Genomic DNA, 10,253 nt, shown 5'->3' on the forward strand with positions numbered 1-10,253 from the left:
CCGGCTTCCCCACTGCTCTGAACTGGGGAGCTGTGCTGACTAACTCTGGCCATCGTCTGCCTGCCCAATTCCTTCCTTGGATTTCAGTTTGGTTTAGGTCTCAGCCTGTCTTAGAATTGAGGAGGGCTATGAATCTCTCAGGATGCACTTGACAAGCTGACACGATCCGAGCTACTGAAACAAAACACCAGCCATGGCAGATTTTCCCTGTGATCCCTGAACATTTACAATCTTCCTGTTTTACTGTGTAGGCAAAATTATTCCCTGTTGAGTTATGTTTCTGCTGCAGATATTCTGGTTGCACCCAGAGACAGCTTTTCTCAGAACTTGAAAACAATGTTCATTAATCAGCTGAATTGGACTTTGAATCTCATGAGTGGCAGGGACTAAGTACACTGTGTCTGTAATGCCCCATCTGTTTTCTCTGGCTGTTACAGAGCACAGCCAGAGGACCTTTGGGCTCATGAAACCTGAACTAAAAATAGTAATTACTGGGAAACAAAGGGGACAACCTGACCCCACAGCTGGCAGTCTTAATACAACAGCAGTGGTACATAATTGCCTGCATACTTCTAAACTACTCTTGAGAACGGCTTCCAGGAACTTCCAAGTAGAGATGCACACACAGCTCTGGCAGATGGTTTCTTCTTGCAGGAGAGAGGGCTTCTTGGACTAACCAGGTCCCATCCCAAACATGGAGTAGGCTGTTTGGCATATTGCAGCTCAACTACCTGTAAAATAGCTCAAGTGGACCAGACCTGATCCTTTTGCTTGGCAGCAGAGGATTTGAACAGAACAGTGAAGCTCTAAATAACCCTGATGAAATAAGACTAGGTCATTTTAAAAGTGACACCCTATGTGGTGGTAGAAATCTCAGTGTAGATGAGGAGTCCATATTATTCAGCAGTGAATAGATGTCCCGCAGTTCAGGCAGAGAAAACAGGCATAGTACAAGAAATTACAAAGATTTGAGTTTGCAAGGGTTAAAGGACAGGTCAGCATCAAAGCCACAAGCATCTTCTGAGCCTGACAGCAATATTTTTATTCACTGGCCATAGTAAAGAAGCTATTAGCACCCTAAATTAGTACTAATGTCAGTTGGCCTCTTCTAGCCACTCAAAAAACCTCTGTCCTCATACACAAACATAGTTCTGTAATCTTCCTCCTTTTTTCTGCTTTAGGCTGCTTTGCTACTCACAGCTGCAATAAAGATGACTTCAAGACAGAGAGGCTCACACACACAGAGAAGGACTATTCCTAAACCAAAAGCATCCCTCTGTTCAACACAGCCCAAGAGAGGGCAAGGTATGTGGTATTCGCCGAGCCCACTGCTGAGAAAATGAAAACCATGCTGGCCTCCCACATCTTCATGATGGATAACAGTTACTTCAGAAGCCAAGCTTAGCACAGACAAAGAGCAAAAGAGGCCTGGGTCGTCAGCCTGCTCAGAGCTGCAGAAGCCCAAAATCACCTTGAAACCTGAGACTTTGCACTCGGGAGCAGGGACTAAGTTAACCATCAGAGGATCTCTCAGCAGGGATCAGGCTGTTAGCAGTGAGAGGCAGGGCTAATGAATGCAGCGTATCAATCCGACTTGTTCAGCCTATCCCAAAATGTCACTTTTCAGATGTTGTCTGCGTGATTAGAACCAGGGAGAGCAGAAATAAAAAGTACATTTCATTTTTCACTGTGTGCTTAAGTTTATCCACTGCTTTTCATGGGGGGACACCCTCTAATCCATGTTGTGAAATGGCATTAAACGAAGGGAAAACATTTCTACAATTGTCATAAGTGTTTGTTTAGGGCAAAATGCTCTTTCCTTACCTTAGAGAAGAAATGAAATTTGAAATGGGAGGTCGTGCCATAATTCTTTGGTCCCTTATACCAGGTTTGAGCACTCCTGGATCACTTAGCAGGACAAATTCAATCCAGATCATGCCTGGGCACACAAAGAGGTTTCTGTTGAATTAGCCAGAGTACATAACAGGGCGTTTGTGCTGGCTCTATGCCAGCAGCAGGAAGAAAGACAATATCTAATCTGGCATAAATCCTACCAATACAGACTTCATGTCATAACTTCTTGAACAATTTTGAATGGGATCAGTGCTTTGGGTTGTCCAGTCTAGTATTTTGTACCCAGGAGCCCTAGAGCCGGGTTTCCTGTATCATATTTGCTGTGCTTAAAGTGTTCCTCCATAAAATTTTCACTTACTATGAGAGACCTTTATCCCATTTGAGTCCTTGTTGTAATCCATGGTAGTGCTGTACTGTATGTAATACATATTTGTATTTCACAGCCTTTCACAGTTGCTCCCAAGGTTCTGCAGATTTGAATGTAAATTTTGTGTGTACATTTTGTGTAATTGTGTGTAAATTTTGTAATACAAACATCCCAGTTGTTTGCTTGACTGGGCCAATGGATGCACACAAGCTGTCATTTGCTCTACTGTTACCCTTGCAGCCATGGGAACTGTCAGTGCTGACCTCTCAATCCATCTTTAGAGTGTTCATCAGTGGCATCTGATTTCTGAAAGGACCTTCTTCTCCATGGCTCCATACTGCAGAACTTGGGTTGGAAAGACCATGCTTGCTCTCATTCCCAGAAGGTGCTGTTTTCTAAGAAAGCTGATGGAGAGCCAGGCTGTCATTCCCTGAGAAACTTGGAAAAATCTACTCTCTGAGCTGTTTTACCTGCTGACACTTCTCATCCAGTCAGTTCTACCACAGTAATCCTTCTAATTTACGGCCACAGGCTGGAGTTTGTGTAGCCTTTGGGAGAAAACTCACACTGGAAAAGCTGCTTATTTTAGAACCCACAGCCTCAAGGAAGATATTTTCCCCTAATCCTAAACTAAATGATATCATACTTGGCTAGTGCTGTAACCATGGTACTGAAGTTATTTATGACTCTGAAATTAATGCTATAGTTAGCAACACTGGAACAGGGTTTCTTCTATGCTACTGTCCAACTACCTCCCTCCCCCAGCCCGAGGCTACACTGGAAAGCAAGACAGAGTGTCTCCAGAGGGTCTTTAATTTGCTGTAAACAATGTCAGCCTTTGCTGATTTCCAAAACTTGGCAACACACAAGTGGATATGCACAAAGATGCGTCTTCTAAGCAAAACAAAGCACTTGGCTATGTTTTTATTGATCTTATTTTGTGAGGAGATTTATTTGGGTTTTGTTTGTTTTAGTTCTTAAAGTAAATGTTAATTTCCGTGAAAGGACCTGGAACCCCAGTGCACAGAGCCAGGGCTGGCAGGAGGAGGGAGAACTTGTACACTGTTCAACAGCTCTAACACTGGGGAATCACCACGAGGGCAAAGAGGAGAGGTCAGCTTTTATGCCTGGGACACTCTGAAAGTCACCTCATCGAAATGGATACCTTGTGTATACAACATATCTGGGGACCGAACCAATATTATTCCAATTCCGATCCCTCTGCAAAGATCCCAGGAAAGCTTGGGAAGAATCCAGAAAAGTAGAACAGAGGAAACATAGAAAAACCACACAATGCTAAATCCCTTCTGGTCAAAGATCAGGCAGCCCCCTGCTTCCATGGCACAGATCACTGTCGGGAACACTCATGGCCACATCCTGAGGCTCAGATGACAGTCTGGGGACCCAGACACCTCTCTGCTCTAGGAGGGGACTCATGCCAGCAGCAGGAGCTTCTGCATGCCTTACACAGTACATCTCCTCTCAGTCAGGGAATGAAGAAAACCGTAAAACAAGACTGCAATAAAAGCATTGAAATAGAAATTTAAAGGGCAAAATGAAAAAAAAAAAAATTGAAAAAAAAAATAAAACAGAGGAGAAAGAAGAGACAGAGCCAAGAATTATTAAGAGGTGATGGGATCCTGCCCTGGGATGCAAGGGCAGCCCATCCACTGATCCACAACTAAAGGCAGTGTGAGTGAATTCAGCTCAGGTCACAATGTAGGCAAGTCCCCATCCTCAGTGCCTGCTCTCGGACAGCTGACTGAGGTACAGATACAGCACAGCATTTCTGGACACTCATGCCACTGCCATGCTTCCATTTGATGCATGTCAGATCTGCCACCCAAATTAGCCTTTTTTTACTGCCTCAGAACACCAGTTGACAGAGCAGTCTAATTCTGCTTATGCCAAGAATAAGGAGGAGCCAAATCATTACCCCCCAGTTTAGGGCTTTCCAGATACTCTGGCCTTGGGCCCTTGGAAGAAAGTCTTAAGGCCTTCACTGAGAAGTAGATAAGGCATTCTGGGAAAATTTATTGGGTGAGAATGTAGCATTTATTTGGAGTTTCAGTTTTATTTTGGTTTACAGTCTAAACTTCCAATTCCCAGAGCCACAATTCTCCCATTGCCTTCATGGGATTTATAGTGGAGCCACTTGACCGGGTTTCGATATGTCTAACATGTTTCTTTATTTTTTCCTTTTTAAATTTTTTCTCCTTTTGACCACAGGCAAAGGAAATAAATCATCTGACATCCTGCCAGCAAACTGCCATAGGCACTTTGAGATTGGAGGCATTTCTCCTGCCCCAAAAGAGCATTAAAAAAAAACTGGCTGATAACTTGGACGGGGTTCAGGTATGTTTGTGCACATACCAGCAGTTAAAGTGATTTCTTTTACTATCTTATCTGTCCATTTCTGGTTTTAAAGGGGAGGAAGTTTGGCAGTCAATGCACTCTTGGAATGCACTCAGTAAACCATGGGCAAGAGTGAAGTGAAGAGCATAAACAGAAATAACCATAGGTACAGCAGCTGGGAGCCTGGCTGCTGCCTTCTATTCCTGGCTTTACCCATGACTCAGTTGGTGACCTTAGAAAGCCACTTCACCTCTCCATGCTCCAATTTTCTCACAGGGAAAATCACCCATGTCACAGGTCATCCCAGGCAGAGGCATTCTGTGTCTCCCAGATGGGTGTTTTTTGGAGGAAAAGCCTCATCCTATGGCCTCTGCCAGACCCAGACCCTTCCACCACGCAGGATCAGGCCGTGGTGCCTCTCTCCCTGAGGGCAGCTGGCAACTTTAACCGAGTGCATTTTGTGAAGGAAAAGCACTATAACAAAATGTTGCTAATTATAGCACGACAGCCTACAACATATTCCTGCTCTGGACAGAACTCTGCTATCAGCCAACTTAATTATACAGTACCTTTGCCCAGTTCCCTCCTTATTAATTGTGGCCAAAGCACTGAGCAAAGCCAATTTGCTGCTTGCTCTCAATTTCTCCTTATCCAAGACCAATTCCTTGACAGCTCGACCGTGAGACTGTTACGCTGGGCTGTTTCTGCTCCCCCGCCTGTGCTTCCCCCCCAGCAGTTGTAAACATGTCTCTCCACTTTGTTCCTGCCCGCCTGGAGCAGATTCCTGGGATGTTAATGCCAGATACAGCCCTGCTCCGGGATGGGCAGTCCCACAGTCGGAGCAGGATGGAGCTGTGCTCCCGCGCCTGGAACCTCCAAACACCCCGGAATGGGCCACTGGAAACCCAGACCCTGCTTTTGCAAGAAAGGCTTTTTAGTGGTGCTTGGGAGTCTCCCACACTGGGCAGTCAGAGGGGTGTCCTTCCATACATCTCAACCCCAAAGCTCTATCCATGGGGCAGTGCCAGGAGAGCCAAATGCACGAGCAGGAAAGCCAAAGCAAAATTCCCAGAGCCCACGTGCACTGTTAGCCCCTCTGCGTGCATCAGGACCAGCAGCAGCACAAAGACATCCTGGATCAATCTAATTTCTGTATAAAAACAGGAAGCTGCCCCTCCCTTCGCCAAAGGAGAGGAAGAGCTGCGTGGCTTGTATCTGTATCACCGAGAAAAAGGGCAGGGAAGGAGAAGAAAACAGCTCCTTTCATCTTATCCAGGAGCGTGTCAGAAAGAGATGCCTCAGTCAATTTTTAGGGATATTTTTAAGTCTGTCTCCGGGACAGGTTTTGGACAACAGCAAGAGGATCTCTAACAGGGTTCAGATCAGACAGGCTCAGACCTCTCCTGACACCCATTTCCAGCAGCAGAAGCAAATGAGGGGTTGGCTACAAGCAGCAGAGCAGGGATGCCTCCCCAAAACACTCAGGGCACTTCATGTGGGGCCTCTGTTTCAATTTTAGTTTGGGTTCATGGCAGCTGAACCCCAGTGCTACCTTATCTGATGGTTCTTAGTGACCCGGAGGAAATGAATCCTCACACACAAGCCCGACAGCCCTCCCCTCCCCCTCCAGCTCTCACAGCAGGGAAAGCCGCGATTGATTCAAGACTGAGAAAAATAAACCCTTTCCCTTCAGAAACGGCTCTTCCCACACTGGACCAGGCATTGTACAGCAGAGGGAAGGCTCTTATTTTTGACTCTTTTAATTCTCTAATGAAAACATCTTAAGAGTGCAGGGATGACTCTGCCCTACATCCATTACAGAAAGACAAGGTAAAGTGAGAAAACATCTATATTCTTCCTTCTTGCCTTTATTCCCCTCAATTGAAATAAATCTCCCAACTGATACAATTTGGGAACTCTCATCTGAGCTAACACTTCCTCAGGGCACAGCACCCTGCTCTCCTTTACTCCATCATCTCACAGTGTCTTACTGATGTAGGATGAAAATATAAATCCTGCAACTTAGTTGTGTTTGTTCTGGAACTGCCTGCATGTCCATCGGGCTGTAACCAAAGCTTTACCCATTTCAGTGTCACCCGATCAACGAGGAATAAGGATTGTATGCTGTTAAACCAAAAACCACATACAAAAATCACTGCTCTATGTGTCGAAGTTGTTCTCAGCTTAGCGTGTAACTGAGAAACCTCAAAGTCATGAGCAGCTTTTCCTGACAACGAGCCCTGGACCTTGCTGTGTTAAAACGGAAATGTCAGGATGATATTTGTTCACACGCTCATAACCGTTGTTTTCTTTGTCTTCTGTCTTGTAGTCAGCAGGTCAGGTACACTTGTGTTTACATGTGTCCACAGAGGAATCCACCTGCAAACAAAGAACTGCAACAGAAGTTGTGGTTTTGTTATTACTGCTCCAGACTGAGATGGTGTGAGAAAAACACTTTCCAGTTCAGACAGAGGAAATGGAAATCACTAAGATTCATTACTTTGCTATTCAACAGACCAGATTTCTAATGAACTCTGTGTACCAACCGATTTGGAGAGGAGGAAGCAACAGAGAAATGTTCTTCACGCCAGTAGAATAAAAACAGGATAATGTAGTTCTTGGGGTAGATTATACAGCTGAGAGTACCTTCCCTCTTATGTAAATTATTTTCTTTTCATTAAAGACACTTGACTTCTCAAACCTCCCCCTCAAATATGCTCTTCCCATCTCCAATCATCAGCATCACCTTCCCCCTGCAGCCAAAGAGTGGAGACTTTCCACTAGCTCTCCACATGCCTGCAGGAGCAGCAGACATAGATTGGAACACGCTGGACTTGGTCCAGTTTTTTCCCTTGTCCATGCTGTGGTCAGGGAAAGGGCACAGCTGACCAGATCTCCTCTGCCTGCCTTAATTTCAGCCAAAAGTAACCAGAGGAGACCAGCCACCTCAGTTTTGCCCTTATTGTCACCACTTCCAACTTTTTTCTGACATACTTCATAACAAGTGTTCAGCCACCTCTCAAACACTGATGAGAGTTTGAGAGAAAGTCTGTAGCTCACTGAGAGGCCAGGTGAGAACCATGATGGTAATATGGATTTTAGTGCCCTCCAAGAAACTACCAGTTTCTGCCACCCAGCAGCAGGGCTGATAATTTGCAGGGATTCCTTCAAGGAGGGCATCTCTACACCACCACAGGCAGCTTTGGGGGCCTTTAGACCCATCCTGGAACACCAGCATTAGCCCTTTTTGTCAAGCCTTCTGCTAAGCTCCTTCTCCCTCCCAGTTTGGCACTGCAAAGCAAACAAACAGCTCTGGGAGCTGCAGAATTTGCAGAGTCTGGCTTTCAGCAGTCTGGAGTCTCTTGGGGGACCGACCTGGGTGCCTGAGAGGGCACAAACTTACTGAAACTTTTCCCACGGTTTGGGCATCGATCAAATGTCAGCTCCATGTGGATTCTCTGCTGTCTAATAAGGTCTGACAGCATGTGTTGGTTTTTCTCACAGTTGCAGCCCTGGCAAGGTCATTCTTTGCCCAGCTGTTTGTAATGGCAGGAACTGAGCTCTAACTAGCATAGTTTTTTGATAAAACTGGCCAAAGGGTTAAAAAAAATTTTTAAAGAGAAGAATTTGGAAGAACATGAGTGGGCTGATATACAGTGTGATTGCATAAGCTCTGGTACATTAGGAAATCAAAATAATTGACCCTCTTCCTTCTAAATGTGATAGAATTTGGGGCTGTGCTGTTCCTGGTAGTGCAAAATCTCCTTTTAAATTTTGCTCTATGGCCTGTGGAAAACAACACTCCAGAATGTCAAGTTGTTGCCTTATCTTCAAGCTTGAGTACAGGAGATACAATCTTTGTACTTCAGACCCCTGTGGAAAAAAACATGACCCCAACCAGAATGACTCTTGAGTCAGCATGTGAGCAGCCACAGGAGCCAGAGAGATATGCAGGTTTGTAGCACACCTGATAACTAAGGTAGAGATCAGGATGGGAAATGCGGCTCTGACATTCTCCAGGAAGCTTTGAGGCTTTAAAAGAGTAAGTAAAGGCTCTAAAGGGTACCTAAAAAGATATTTCTCAAAAGGGAATAAATTAGCTGTGATGGGACTGCACAGCTCAAACAAAGTATTCTGCAAAGACAGCTCCATGACTGTGGTGCACAGGGTGGATTTATGACCCAGAGCAGGGCTGGTCTCCAGAGCAGCTCTGCTTCCTGCACCCACACGTGCCAGCTCCTGTTCACATGCAAGAGCATCACCTCTCTGTGTCCTCATGTGCCCTCAGCAGACAGGAGATGCATATTCAGGGACAGGATGAACACAACCTTTACAATCTCAGCTGTGGGCTGATGGCACAGAGTTGCTTCTCCTTGACCTCCCACTTGGGCCGTAGCAGCTTTCATGCTGTTGATTCCTCAGAGCTCAGTCCCAGGTACATCTCTTTTGGTTACTCCAGTCCAAATACGCTCTGCTGCTTAGAAAGCTTCAAAAAGCCCAGATAGCTGATGGGAGAAAGTCTTTCCTAAAGCAAAGTATCTCTGCAGCCTTCATCCATCCAGCTTCATCACCTGCCGGCCTCTCAAGGAGCACACAAGCTGGAAACACCCTGGGAAGGATCAGCCCATTCTGCTGTTGCAGCCAGCCTGATACTGCAGAACACTTTGGAGATGGGATTGAGCAACTGTTGACAGGATTTCTCCATCAAATAGCGCTTTGCAGATCTGTTGGGAGCCTTGGTGTATCTCAGTCCTGACACAAGCTGACTCCTTTCAGATATTCATCAAAAGAGGCTTCCTGCTTCTGAGCATCCTGCCTGGAATTACTGAACTTCTTCTCTTTGAAGAGAAAAACAAGCTCAGCAGGTGCTTGCACTGTGCTGTACTCACAGATCCCTGCTGCTCGTGGCAGACTTCACCTCTGCTCACACAGCACCTTCTTAGAATCATGGAATCAGAAGGCAATAGAATTGCTTGGATTGAAAAAGTCCTCTAAGATCATTGAGTCCAACCCTCACCCCAGGACAGCGAAGACCACCTCTAAACCATGTCCCCCAGTGCCACATCTACATGTATTTTAAATCCCTTCAGGGATGGTGACTCCACTGCCCTGGGCAGCCTGTGCCAGGGCTGGACAATGCTTTCTTTGAAGAAATTTTCCCTAATATCCAACCTAAACCTCCTCTAGTGCAACTGGAGGTTATTTCCTCTGGTCCTGTCCCTTGTCACCTGGGAGAAGAGATCAACACCACCTGGGTCCAGTCTCCTTTCAGAGCCTGGCAGAGAATGAGGAGCTCCTCCCTGAGCCTCCTTTTCTCCAGGTTGAGCCTCCCCCCAGCCCCCTCAACTGCTCCTCATTAGACTTGTGCTCCAACCCCTTCCCCAGCTCCGTTTCCTTCTCTGGACACACTCCAGCACCTCAATGGCATTCTTTTCATCGGGGGCTCAAAACTGAACACAGGATTTGAGGTGTGGCCCCAGCGATGCCCAGCACAGGGGGTCAGTCACTGTCCTGGTCCTGCCGGCCAGGTCTGAGCCCACCCAGCAACACCATCAGTAAAGCAGGGAAAACTTCATCAGAGAGCCCAACTCCTGCTGTCAAGACCGGCGATCTCCCTTCGGATGCACCCGTCGGGTACCCGAGAAACGCGGCAGCAGCTCCCGGGACGGTGCGCGGC

The sequence above is a fragment of the Manacus vitellinus genome, unplaced genomic scaffold, assembly GCF_001715985.3.
Source record: "Manacus vitellinus isolate BGI_N305 unplaced genomic scaffold, ASM171598v3 scaffold_26_pilon, whole genome shotgun sequence".
In the NCBI taxonomy this organism is placed as follows: Eukaryota; Metazoa; Chordata; class Aves; order Passeriformes; family Pipridae; genus Manacus; species Manacus vitellinus.